Raw genomic sequence first — 15,208 nt, 5'->3', positions numbered from 1 at the left:
TGGGCTTCCTGTTATTATCTTTGGACCATGATTTTTTTGAAGTTATATAGATTGCTTGGGCTTATGTTTTTTTTGACTAATTTAAATAAGTTAGCTTGCATGATATGATTGAAATAAATCCTAGGATTTATTAAATTAATTAATCTCTCGATTAATTAATGTCAATAATTAAATCTCTCAATTTAACTAAAGCGAATGAGACTATGAAAGAAAAAAGAAAATTAGGATGCATATCACAGGTGCATATCATCCGCTTGTTATTTTCTTGAAGCTAAGTAGATTATTATCTTTTATTGGACATGGTCCATCGCATGGAATTAAACTCCAAGTGAGTTAATATTGTTATACGGAGCCGGAAGCATATGAGCTGAACTTTTCTATCCTACATACAAATGTGGATAAAAATATAAAGTATATTTGAGATAATATTTATTTATGCAAATGATGTTGTCATGCCATAAATGATTTATTTTATGTGATGTGATGCCTATCTGTTTTGGCTATACCGAATGTGCTATGCCAAAATTTATAAATCGAATTCGGGTCCTACCAAGGGGAGAGTCCCTACTCGGACTAGTGTACACGTGGACTGTGTGTCATCGAAAGGGTTGACCGATCCGGTGACGGTGGAAAGTGGCTACTTTCCCATCACAAGATGTTTCAGATGCGTTGAATTACAGAAAGAACTTAGATTGCGTAATCGAACTTTTAAGTATGAAATTTTGGTAAGCTCGGGCTTTTATGTAAAACCCCATAGTATTACTGTGAATGATGGCTTGACAATATTTTAAATGTATAATTGTATCTTTTGGCAATGTTTTCACTGAGTACCTTTGTACTCAGCCCTGTATCTATTTCTAAATGTGCAGGTTGAGCTGTAATGGAGTGGAGGGTGCTAATCCAAGTGGGGCTTACTCTTATGTCTATACAGTACTCCCGGAGGTTCATGTCTTCATACATGGAACCACGTTCAATTGTTTCCGCTGTGCTATTTAAACTAGTTAATTCTTATTTTTTCTCCAATGTCTGACAATTAATAAATAGTATTGTATGAACCTTTAACTTGAATCATTATGATCGAGTGTATCCTATTCAAGTATTCCATTTGAGATGCTTCGTGATCATATGAAGTGTCCATATACCTCTTCTTAATTTCCACCCCTAATCACAGTTAACTGAGTTTTACTATTCTTAATAAAATGCGGTCATGACAGTTATGTAACACGTAAAATTTACATTTTTTAAGAAAAAAAGCTGTAGATTAATTAAAACTAATTAACAACACAATTCGAATCAAAAGATGAATAATATACTAACTACCTTCAAAATTATATATAAAAAAAGCTATTACACTTGAATTCAATCATTGATGAAGGTTAAATATCGAATTCAAGTCCATATCAAATAGTGACATACAATTTTTTTTGTTTTAACTGATGTTTAGGGTTATTTGGATCAAAATCTTGATCTATTACATAAACTCTTTTGAGTCTTGACAAAAAAAAGAAACAAACTAGTAGAAAAATGACACAAACTAAAAGTATGCTCTACCAAGCATGGCAAAGGTCATATGAATTTCGATAACCAGACTCTATAAATTATACTTCCTCTTTCCTAGGGGCGTAGCCACCTTATGAGGACATGGGGCAATTGCCCCTCCTCATCCACTCATTCTCTTATATATTTATACATAAATTTTAAATTATATACTTTAACCACACTAAATGCCCCTTCTCAAATATATAAAATTTTCCTATATATTATATTTTTGCCCCTTCTCCAATAAAATCCTGGCTCCGTCCGTCCTACGCTACTTGCTACTTGCAACAACATGTATTTTGGACACGGGATTTAAAAGAGAATAAAGTAAGAGAGATAGAATTTTTTTTCAAATAAAGAAATGATGCAAATAGCTTGGGAGAACCCAAAATTAAGTAGTTTGGGCTGAGGGAGTAATGTCCAACATCTTTGAAGAGCAAAAGGCGGGCAAGGAAGATGCCTGGTTTAGAAGCTAGGCAGAGCCACATGTTAACGTCGAGTATCTGAACAACCTCATCTCCCCAAATTCGTACAAATCTTCCGGCCCTCATGACGAAAGGGTACCAAACAATTTCTTTATATCGTAATGAATGGATAGGACCATTTTACACAACAAACAATTTGCATATCAGTATAACAAACGAACTCCAATGATTTAATCTACTAACACGCACATTCAAAATTCTGAGGTAAGATATGGCCACCATCATTTCTCGCGGGAATGGGGATGAATTGCTTGTGTTTAGTAAAAGATTTGCAGAGCTAAAATAAAGGTAGTAGCCGCACTCGGTTTTCTTATTTTTTAATCCTTTTGGGAGGGGAATGGACCGACACCTGTATGTTTACAAAGGGGAGGAATAGGCTCCTCTTATTCATAGCATTTGCATTTCCTTCGTTTTCCCCAAGAGAATTTCCCGTCAGATTCACAACGGATTTCCATTTCCTATCTCCAGCTCCTGTAGAACATCAACATTCAAATTAATATCAACATATAATTTATTAATTTACTTGTTAAGTCATACCAAGAGCCAATATTTATTAGTGTTTTAAAAAATGTCCAAAAATAGATCACAAAAGGCTATAAGCATAAATAAAAAATCTGAGCACACTAAAGAAACAGCCGATGGAGAGAATTGTAATATATCAGAGGAGAAAGCCCCACTGAGTGCTATTTCCTCATTTATGCTCCTAATTACAAATTATTCCAAGATCATTGAATAGTTACATATTACGGAAGAATATAACTTGGTGGTAATTTACAAAAGGTGGACTATAAATTTGATGCAGAAACAAATATGGGACTATACTGGGAACAAGATAGCGTATATAAGGTGATGCACAATCAAAGAAGGAATTGAGGACAAAGGATAAAGTATGATCCTTTTGGGAATTACAGAGATAATAAACCACCACCCTCTACACCAAACCGAGCTAAAGACGACATCACTCGGAAGAATGTAAAAGAGATAAAGGTTAAGAACACACCACTTCTGGAGAAAACCAAAAGCTAAAGAATTCAAGAGATTAGGCAATTGGAAGCCAAAATAATATTATTCAAAACCTAAGTCTGATACTTTCTCAATTCCTTCTACAATATAAAGTCATGAACTAGAACTCATGACTCTCAGCTTTTCATGATGTTTCATTTCCCATTGTTTATTAATTCAATTTAATAGACTTTGATAAATACTAAATAGGACTCTTCATTTCCCTTATTCTCTTCATCTTCATGTGCATTATTCTCCCCTGGTTGAAATGGACTCGCCCTCAAGTCATCACCCACGGGAACAAAAGGAGCCAAATCCGCGACGTTAAATACAGGGGATACACCATATTCCTCAGGTAGATCGATTTGGTAAGCATTGTTCCACATTTTCTTGATAACTCCGAATGGTCCCTCGTCCCATTGTTGAAGCTTTGGGAACTTTCTGTTTTGAAAACGTTCTTTGCAATGTTTCAAAAACCGGACCGATGAGCGAACCGGTGAAGCTACTGGTTCGTGGTTCAACCGATCGGACCGGTTTAACTACTGATCGAACCGTTATACTATTATAAATATATTAATTAAATTATAATGCACAAAATTATAATTAATGATAAAATATAATTTATAACATGCAAAAAAACATTATACCTTGTTAATAATTAGTTTTAGATATAATTTAAATAAAAAACTAGTACTCAAATATTAAAATTGAATAATTTTTTTTATTAATAAATATAATTAAATACATAAATTATTAATTAGCGTAGATGAAAATATAATATTATATGTATAAAAGTAGATAAAGTTCATGTTATTTCAAAAAAGTGTATGTGACGAAAGTAATATTATAAATTTATTTTTAAAAAAATTATTAGGTAGTTTAAATAAAAATATACTCTAAAAAATAATATTTAATAAATAATAAACTAAAACTAATACTACCTCCGTCCCCAAATATTGTCCCACGTTGACCTGGCACGAGTTTTAAGAAATATAATGGAAAGTGAGTTGAAAATGTTAGTGGATTGTGGGTCCTACTTTTATATATTAGTTTTATAATAAAATATGAGTAGGAATGAGTTAGTGAAATACGAGGCCCACTACCAAAAATGGTAAAAAGTGAAATGGGACAAACTTTGGGGACGGACAAAAATGGAAAAAATGGACAAACTTTCAGGGATGGAGGTAGTAATATGTAAAAAAAATATGAATGATACTATATCTTATAAAAGTAACAATAAAATTTAGTTACTAGTAAGTATGATTAAAGTTTACGATATAATAATTATAATTTAATATATATTATAATTAAAAATTATTAATAGAATTATAATTAAAATGAATTATTTTATTAGTTTGTGTGATTGGGTGTATAAAATTTCATGTATGTATAAAAATAATAAATGTTCATTATTCTCCATCAAGGCCTTGTGGTGGAGTGTAAGAGGTGTTGATATTTGGAGGAGAGGTCATGGGTTCGAGTTTGCAACAACAAATTTTGACATAATATTTTGAAATTGAAAAAACCGGTTCCCGGTACGACCGGTTCGGCAGGCCGGTTTCACTGGTTTACACCGGCTGAACTTGACAGCGGGTTTTAGGGCTTAACCAGACCCGACTACCTGCCGGTTAGCGGTTGGACCGATCGAACCGGACGGTCCGGTCCGGTTTTTGGCAAAAACCCTCAACTTCTTATGCTTGTTTGGTTTTCTTTTAAAAATCCATTTTGTTTTTCAATTTTCTCGCGAACCCGATCATGAAGCTTCTGTAATTCTCTCACTCGCTCCTCTGCATAGCTGCTAACAACATGTGATTTAGGATAGGAGACAACTCCATGGGACCAAGAGGACTCTTGCCATAAATGATCTCAAATGGACCTTTCCCAGTGGTTCTATTGACAGATCGATTAAAGGCAAACTCAGTATGTGTAAGATAAGATTCCCATTCTAGCATATTCTTCTTGATCAAACTTCTCAACAATGAACCAAGACTTCTAATAATCACCTCAGTTTGACCGTCAGTTTGAGGAGGGTGTGAGCTACTAAATTTCAGCTCTGTTCCCAACTTAGCCCACAACATTCGCCAAAAATGACTAAGTAACTTAGAATCTAGGTCTGAAACAATGCTTTTGGGTTCGCCATGTAACTTAACAACATGTCAAAAGAACAATTCTGCTATATGTGATGCATCTGATGTCTTATTCAATGGAATAAAATGGGCCCTTTTTGAAAAGTAATCAACAACTACAAAAATAGAGTATTTATATCGCTTCGTTCTAGGAAGAACCAAGATGAAGTCCATGCTGATATCCTCCTAAGGAGCCATTGGAATAGGCAGCGGACAATACAAGCCCGCATTACTGCCTTTCGTCTATGCTCAATGACAAATCTCACACCGTGCGAGCAATCGATTGACATCTGATGCACTATTTTTTAGCACCACAACTACTTGCAAGTATACAAGGCAGAAATAGTATAGTTAAAGGTCAGTACTGAGATATCGAACATGGGAAATATAAATGCAACCGTCTATCATGTACTAGGCGCCATATACTATTAAGAGAAACAAGATTTTTGGTTTAACTAGAAAAATTAAATAAAGCAAATAAAAAAACAAGTAAATTAAGCAAATAGTGGAATTCAAGGATAGTGGTTTCACAATTATGATTACACAAAACACGGTTATGATACCCTAACACAGTTCATACTTCACTACAACGAGTCACATAAGTTTTACTCATGCGGCACAAGCGTAGATTACATACACTAGGGGCGTCAATCCTAGATTTATAACTCCCAAAAGCTCCTACGACCCTCAAGATGTCCTCACTCTCTATTAACAATACCGTTTTAAGGGAAACTAATTGTAGTGTCAACTAAGCTCTTCTAACTCGCCAACCTCATCTCACGATTATGTAGCAAGTCAATAGATCATCACAGAATGTCTCACTCAAACGTGAAACAATTATCCAACACTTAGAATAGAAAAAAAGTAATGAACAAAACGGATACCAAAAACTGAAATTATATAAACCAATAAAAGTTACTAACGCATCCAAAGAAGTCTTATAGTTTAGCTACTCATAGACAAATAGCAAAAACTACAAATTAAATAACAAAACATAAAGAAAAAAGAAAACAAAACCTAAGCATGAATTGTTGAGCAATCTCTAGTCTTCTCTTGCCTTGGTCCAATCTCAGAGAATGGTGATGGAATGATGGATGGAGGAATTAGGGTTCGAGAATGGTGAGAGGAGCCATGGAGACTCCCCTTTTGGGGGGCTATGAATTGGTGAATATTATTAATTAGGTTATGTGGTATATATAGGCTTGAAAAAAGATTTAAACATGGTAAAAACTGTCCTCCGAGTTGGAAATTTTGTGCTACATAGGTTAAGGAAAAGATTTGGCTTAACAAGGTAATAGTTTCTTTCCTTCCTTGAATTTCCGCCTAAATTCAGCAATTTGACAGCATTGCGCAACTTTGGTAAAATGACCATAACTTTCTCTATAGAACTCCGATTGAGATGACCTAGGTACCAACGCGAATCTCTTTCAAAGACGAAGAGATTGGTATGTAGAACTGGGACTGTTGTGCGCGTACAGGACCAGCGGACCGCTGGAGAGGTCCAGAATGCTCTGGAATGGTTTCAGCGGGCCGCTAGGTTGCGCTTCATGTCTAGTGATAGGGTACGGGACTCACTTTTGTGTGCTTTTATGATAGGTCAAGCTTCTCAAACCAGAGAATCCGCTAGATCACAAGGTCTAGGAACTCGGAGGATCTCAGAAATCTCAGTCGTTGGACACACAAATTCCGCAATTCACAAAAAAAACCCTCAACCCGCTTTACTATGAATTAGTAAAGGGAAGCAGGGGTCGATCCCACGAAGATGGACGCGTAAGAATGCATTTAGAAGACTCTGGAAGGGTGAATGGCTGCTGCCATGCAAATTTTGGGTTGAGGTATAACTACTACTAGACCTAGGAACGAGTTAAGCACTGGCCCTAGGAAATTGAAAACATCATGCTGACATTGAACATCCTCATAACTACGAGATATTAAACTAACTTCCTAGACCGGGTGAACAACTTCCTAATATATCTAGACAGAAAGTGAGTAAACAGTGGGGACCATGTTCCAGAAATAGCAAGTACGGAATAAAAGCTGCAAATAACAAACTAAGAATTTAGCTAACAACGGCGAGCATCTCATTACCTGAATCAAACGCGAACATGAAGATAACAGAGCACATATCCAAATTCAAACAGAATGTAAAAGTTCAGACGTCGGAAACTTGCAAATAGCCGGAAATAAAACAGATCTACATACACTAGAGAGAATGAAACGAAAACACAAAAATTAGGCATCAATCACGATCAACTCTGTTTCAGATCTAGACATCGGATGCTTAATCCACTCTGGATCCAAGCAATCTGAACCCAACAACAACCAAAATCAACTCCCTGAACTCCGATTCTATTCAGATCCACCACAATCCTCAACGATTTTACTTCAAATCAACAAGCAAATGCGAAAATCATCAATCGGGTAAACAACCACAAACGCAGAAATAAAAAAACCTCATTCATGCTCGAAATCATCATCGCCATATCTGAAAGCAGAAACTGCATAAAAATCCGAGCTTCGAATGGCAAAGCTCGGTGAATATTCACGTCAGCAAAATAAAACGAAAGCAAATAATTATATCTTCGCCCTCCGTGAGGACGGTGTTACACAGCAACTAGCAGCAAACGAAACCCGAAACCCTCTCTAGTTCCCAAAAAATAAAAATCAAAGTGTGCAGAACTGTGTGTGAGCTGAGAGCTACAAGGCCTAAGTGCCGAGAAACCCCGGAACGAACTCTTTCCGAACTCCCTCGTCCCTCTTTTTCAATTGCATGCTCTCTTCTTTATATAGGTGCGGGGTTGATCTTCTACAAGCCTTCGCAGAAATCTCTATTCTGCCCTTCAGCATCCGTGATCTCCTCCGTCTAGTCATTTTTGTCATATTGCTCACTTTTCTCGCCAGTTCCTTGCGCCATGCAAACGTCCTTCTCTTTTTCCTGGACCTGGCGAACTTTCTACACACCTGGCTTAAAAAGGTATGTTAGACCCCGTAAATGTATGAATTCTCAATGCATGAAATTAGCCTTATCAAACTGCTCACACTTAAACTATACTTGTCCTCAAGTATGAAAGACAAGAAAAAGAAATAAGGCGAATTTCAATGCATGATTATCCTATGACCGACTCTATAAACAAAACACAAACTCCTAGACCTAAACATACTACAGACTCACAAAAAAGAAAATGAACACTTAAAGAAAAACACAAAGGCATGAACTAGCTTCAACTTTTGGGTAGCCGTCCCCACAAGTTTAAGGTCTATCCGATTCGTCTACAGTCTCCAAATCCTCCCATTTCCTTCTTCCACCTAATCGGTATGTCGGTTCGTCAAGATAGCATATTAACTTCCCAATTGTTGGATTCACTCGATCACTCATTCCTCACCAGGGATGTTAGGATCGAATTACTCTTAAGTCAATGTTGTACCACTGATGTGTCGGGTTATGAGAGTTTCTCCTTCCTATAGTCCTTCTTTTCACTTCTTGGGTCAGGTTACTATTGCTTCCTGCCCTTACGAATTTTTCTTTTGCTACCATATTTTCCTGGACTTCGTCCAACTTATACCTTCGAAATTTTTATTTTATTCCTCCCCTGGACTTCGTCCAGCTTATACCTCATTTCCTGGACTTCATCCAGCTTATACCTCCTGAACCCATTATTATTATTATTATTATTTCTCTCTTTCTGACTCTACTCCCTAAGCATCAAGTGGCGGCCCCTTTTTATACAAGTTAGCTCACAAAGTTTCGGCTTATAACTCACTCTTATAGAGTGGCTTCACAACTTGGTTATCTAAGGCATCCTATATCGTCCTTATTTCATTCAAACCGACTTCAGCTTATTAAGGAAACAGGCCTCAAAGTTGACATGCATCCTATCTTCAATTGCTCTTACTAAGGGAATCTTGCCTTATTATATTCACTAGCTCATGCGACACACAAACACAACTGTACGACTCCCTCCCCCTCCCACTTCACTCAAGCTTGTCCCCAAGCTATCCTAGTAAAGGGGGGAAACAGGGGAGTACAAGACAGACAACCACGAAACACATATCAATAGACACTCATAAACAAAACAAACTTCTCACACTTAGACCGAGCAACGGGCTAAGTCGAAGAAAGCACAACAGCTATAAACCAAAACATGCCCAAAAGAAACACAAACTTCTCACACTTAGACCAAAATTGGGCTAAGTGGGAGAAGACACATAAAAGTGCAGACAAATATATACATCACAAGGCATGCTGGAATAACAAACACAAAAGCACAAACACAAACAGCAAACATATAAATATCTAAAAACAGAAAGAAAATAAAGAGAAAACTAAGAGTAAAGTTACTTGGTCAAGGGGGGTTTTAATTCAGGGTTTGGCTCCCTCGGGAGCCAAACTGGGGTGGTACGTAGGGTCGAGTCACTTTTGCTTTCTTCTTGGCCGGCGACTCCGGCTTATCCTCCTCTTTCTCACTCGGATGCGACACTGACACGGGCTTCTTCACTGACACGGGGCTTAGACGCAGATGGGGTGGTCAGGGGCTTGGACGCTAGTGGGGGCAGCTGGAGAGAAGAACTTCCCTGCCCCGGTGGCTTGGACACACTACTGGGTCCAGCGAGCAATTTCGTCTGGGTCTCGGGAAATTTCTCCTTTAGCCATTTTGTCATCATTATTATCAAGTTCACGACCTCCGCCATACGATCATTCTGTGTAGATGACTTTTCCACCAAGACAGTGATGCGTTATTTGAGGGCCTGCATCTCCTCCCTAACTCCGCCTAGAATTGTTCTCACCTCGCCCATCTCCTTCCGGACGTCACTAAGCTCCTTCTGCATCTTTCTCATTTCCTTTCTAACTTCACCCAGTCCCTTGTGCATCACACCCACTTCCGTTTTCATCTCCTCGTACTCAACACTGGCAACTGCTTCGACAACATCCGGTTCTGGCTTAACTAGGGGTTCCACTCTACCGACCTCATAGAAGCAAACATCTTTCCCTTGCATGTATAACAAGCCTTTGTTGAAAAAGTAATCCATACTGAAAAGCTCTGGAGGCTCGCACATCACTACCTCAGGTGCAGATTTGGCAATCTTCATGATTGAATTCCGTTGGAGGTAGGCACCTAGAAGATGACACGTATACATGTGGCGGGAATGATTTGCGGCCATCTGATGACAGGCCTGTGCTAACCAATAGCCCAGATGCACTTTTACGCCATTGGCCATGCACTATGTGAAGTATAGATCGGCTGTGGTCAAAGGAGAGTTAGCAGTCCCCATCAAGTTGTAACTGATAAATGGCTGGGCAAAATGCAGAAGGCGGTATTCGATATGGAATGCCTTCGAGTAGCTCATCTTGAACTGTCCCACTTTCGGATGCGTAACAAACTCCCAGGCAGCCTGCGGCTTGAATCCGGGCGTGTACTTTGGGGCTCCTACCATCCTTTCATTCCATATGCCGTCGTCATCCTCTGCACGCTTGAACAAGCCCATCGTGAGGGACCATTCTCTAAGACTCATCTCATGTTCTTCAGTAAAAAGGCGAAAAGTTATAGAGTCCGCATCCAGATCAGTGGTGGGCTTCAGGCGGAAGGTGGAGAAAAACTCTCGGGCAAGTTCTGTTGGCACATCCGCGTCACTATGCTTTAGGAGCCAATCGAACCCTATTGCGCCAATGTACTGACGAAACTCATCGTCGGAGTCTATCTCTTCCAACTCCTCCCGAACATATCGTTTCCCTGACTTTACTAGCTTTTCACAACCACATCTCTCTTTGTACATTGTCGTTCTCTTAGGGTCCTCGAACTTCCCCATCGCTTCCAGTAATCCCTTCATTATCCAGATTTCAGCTGGCTCAAAATTCAACACCTCCTCGGGTTCATCCAAGGCTTCCTCTTCAGACTCGCTTCCTGGAGTAGGACCAACTCGGTCCTTGGCGAATGGAACATGAGTAGGGGATGGGAGTGTTATATCAACAGATTTGCCCTCTGTAGTATGCTTGGACTTCTTGACCCGGGAAGTAGCAGCATGTTTGCCCTTCCTTTTTCGCTCAGCCGCCAGGCGGCGTTCTTCTGTTTCGTCCGCATCTCTGCTAGACCCAGGGACTATCTCCGTTCGTTCGCCCTCTGTTCCTCGGGCTAGACTCTCCTCCGCTGTAGGTAGAGTGAGATCTTCAATCTCGTCATTCAAGTTCCTCCTGGCCCTACGCCTGGCTGCCCTATTATCCACCGGTGAATCTGCGCTCACCGGATTATCGTCCAGATCTATCACCAAATTCAGCCCACTCTCTGTGGGCTCCGAAACATTATCAGTAATGGGGGTCTCCCCCCCTTCAGACCAAATAGGGGTCGCCCCCTCAATATAGACTGGGGTTTCCTCCTCAGCAACTATCGGATCAGACATTAGGGCTTCACCGCCCAAGAACCTCTCTAGGGTTTCCCCCTCAACAATCTTCTCAGAAATAACAGGGGACCCCCTCCTCCGAAACACTAACAGAGGTCTCCCCCTGAGCCACTTCAACAGACAACAGGGGTTTCCCCCTCAATGAAACCGTCAATAGAAACAACAGGGGTTTCCCCCTCACCCATACTTGCAGAAATAACAGTGGCTTCCCCCTCAACGACATGTGCTAAACCTTGATCACCAACCGCCATTTGCTCCAACCCCGCAGCCAGATCCACCTTCTGTCCCTGCTCTTCGCCTAACGCGACGTCTGTCTTCAGTGCGCTGGCGGACGGTTCGACTACTGTATGTACAATAGCGGGTTGGGTCTTCGAATCAACTGGAATTTGTGGTGGTGGTGGTGGTGCGGTGGGTGCTGCTTTTTCCATTATCATCGTGAACAGGGCGAAAGCTTTCATCGCCTCTTCTGCACCGCCGAATTTCTACATTAATTCTGCCATGAACGTTGCCGCACTTGAATCGGAAAATGCGGTGGGGGTCCCTGCATTTGGTGCGTTCTCCATGATCTGAATCTGAAAATTACACAAAATTCATGGGAGAAAAACTCCGATTAGGGTAAGAGAAAGGTGGGTTTTGCGAGAGTGAATTTGGGGATTTTTTAGGGTGAGAGAAAATTAGGTGTTTGGAAAATAAAGGAATAAGGAGGGAAATAAGCGTTTTGGGTAAGGATGAGACGGTTGCAGGCGTGATGTAAGCAACCGTACGCTTTCCCATAAAGTGAAAATTTGAAATTTGAAACTTCACCACTTCCCTCCCAAACTAAAATTTCTCTGCCCCATGTAAATGCTATCTCTCTGCAATACCACACTTAGATAAAAATCAGCAAAAATGAAACGCCAGACTCTCAGGTCAAGGACTCACATGTGACAAAACAATTTCCCTAAGGAGTCTGGTGTTTCGAAAAATATTTTTGGAAGATTATAATTTTTTTCTTTGGTTGGTATTTTTTACTTTTTGAAAAGCAATTAAACTATTTACACTCTCAATTGAGTACTCCCGAGATCCCCTGATTCAGTATATAGATTAAAAATGCATTCCCATTTACCTGACCCAGGAATTCTTCGAGAGCACTCCTTTCTAGACCACTTAGGTGATAATAGAGAGTGCGCGTAGTGGTACTTCCTCCACTACGCACAACTCTGAATTATCCCTATAAACCTTTACCCGATGACCGTTGACAAGGAAAGGAGTAGAGTTTGAGGCACTGCCCTGGATTTCCACAGCTCCGTTTGCTCGAAGGAAAACAACAGTGTATGGCCCGATCCACTTGGACTTCAACTTCCCAGGCATCAGCTTGAGCCTGGATTGGAAAAGAATGACCTTCTGACCCATTTGTAGTTCCTTGACCCGAAGATTTTTGTCATGCCAGAGCTTCGTCTTCTCCTTGTACCACATTGCAGACTCATATGACTCCTGTCTTAGCTCCTCTAGCTCTTGAAGTTGCAATTTCCGCTCTTCCTCGCAGGATTGGGGTCTCATATTGATCTCCTTGACCGCCCAATATGCTCAGTGTTCTATTCCCACGGGCAAGTGGCACATCTTGCCAAACACTATCCTGCAGGGCGACATCCCAATAGGCGTTTTTGTATGTTGTCCTGTAAGCCCATAATGTATCTCCAAGCCTCTTACTCCAATCCTTCCTTGACGGATTCACCGTCTTCTCCAATATCGCCTTTATCTCCCTGTTGGAAATCTCTGCCTGCCCATTAGACTGAGGATGGTACGGGGTGAAAAGTCTGTGGTGGACTCCGTACTTCCTCATCAAAGCTTCTATGGTTCGGTTACGGAAATGCGTCCCTTGGTCAGATATAATCGCTCGAGGCACACCGTATCTGTTGAAAATGTTAACCCTAAGAAATTTAGCCACCTCTTTGGCTTCACAAGATGTAGTAGCCTTGGCCTCTATCCATTTTGAAACATAATCTACAGCCACAAGGATGTATGTATTTCCGTACGAAGATGGAAATGGGCCCATGAAATCCATTCCCCAGACGTCGAAAATTTCTCAAACGATTACTGGGACTTGCGGCATTTCATCTCTTTTAGAAATTCCCCCTGTTTGCTGGCATCTCTCACAGTTCTGACAGAATTCAAAAGCATCTTTGTGTAACGTAGGCCAATAAAATCCACTGTCTAGGACTTTCCTCGCAGTCTTCCTTGGTCCAAAATGACCTCCACACGCCAATGCATGGAAATGATTAAGCACGTCCCTCTATTCCCATTCGGGGATACATCTCCTGATCACCTGGTCAGCTCCCATCCTCCACAAGTAAGGATCTTCCCAGAAATAATTCTTTGCCTCGCTTTTGAGCTTCATCTTCTGGGCCCGGGAGATTTCTTGTGAGCTGGGCACCTCCCCTGTGACCAAGTAATTTGCCAGGTCTGCGAACCATGGCTCAGTGTTCAGATGACATTTCCCTTTCTCAGAATCACCTGGACCTGCTAACGCCATTATCATTTCCCAACTGATAGGTCTAGGAAATTTTCCTAGATAGTACAGATGCTCCTCCGGGAATGCATAAGGTATAGCTTCGTCCGTTTCTCCCTGGAAAATCCGACTCAGATGGTCAGCCACTTTATTCTCTGTCCCGTTTTGGTCTCTGACTTCCCAATCGAATTCCTGCAAAAGCAACACCCAACGGATTACCCTTGGCTTGGATTCTTTCTTCACCAGCAAGTACTTGATAGCCGCGTGGTCGGTGAAAACTATCACTCTCGCCCCTAGTAAGTATGGGCGAAATTTCTCAAATGAATACATGACTGCCAGCATTTCCTTTTCCGTGGTGTCATAGTTTCTCTGGGCCTGGTTGAGTGTCTTCGATGCATAGAAGATCACGTAATTTTTTCATCAATCCTTTGACCTAGCACCGCTCCCACTGTGAAGTCGCTCGCGTCACACATTATCTCAAACGGTTGACTCCAGTCGGGTGCTCTGATAAAAGGGGCATATACTAATTTGTCTTTCAATAATTGAAAAGCCTGCTTACACTCTTCGTCAAAAACGAAATCAACATCATTATGCAACAGATTGGTGAGCGGCTGGGCAATCTTCACGAAATCTTTTATAAATCTTCTATAAAAACCTGCATGCCCTAGAAATCCCCTAACTTCTTTATGATTCATTAGGTAAGGCAACTTCGAAATCACTTCAACCTTTGCTTGGTCCACCTGTATGCCTTTCTCCGAAACCACATGCCCCAAGACGATTCCCTTGGGTACCATGAAGTGACATTTCTCGAAGTTAAGGACCAAACTCTTTTCCTGGCACCTCCTTAATACTACGTACAAGCTAGCTAAACAGGACTCGAAAGATTTCTCATGTACAGTGAAGTCATCCATAAAATCTCAATACAATCCTCTAGTAGATCCGAGAAGATACTCATCATACAGTGTTGAAAAGTGTCTGGCGCATTGCACAGTCCGAACGGCATTCTTCTATAAGCATACGTGCCAAAGGGACACGTAAATATAGTCTTCTCTTGATCCTCGGGGTCTACATAGATCTGGAAGTATCCACTATACCCGTCAAGGAAACAAAAATATTGCTTCCCAGCCAACCTCTCTAGCATCTGATCAATGAAAGGTAGGGGAAAATGATCCTTC

This window comes from Salvia splendens, chromosome 14 (assembly GCF_004379255.2).
Source record: "Salvia splendens isolate huo1 chromosome 14, SspV2, whole genome shotgun sequence".
Lineage (NCBI taxonomy): Eukaryota > Viridiplantae > Streptophyta > Magnoliopsida > Lamiales > Lamiaceae > Salvia > Salvia splendens.
Note: the sequence above shows the minus strand (reverse complement) of the source record.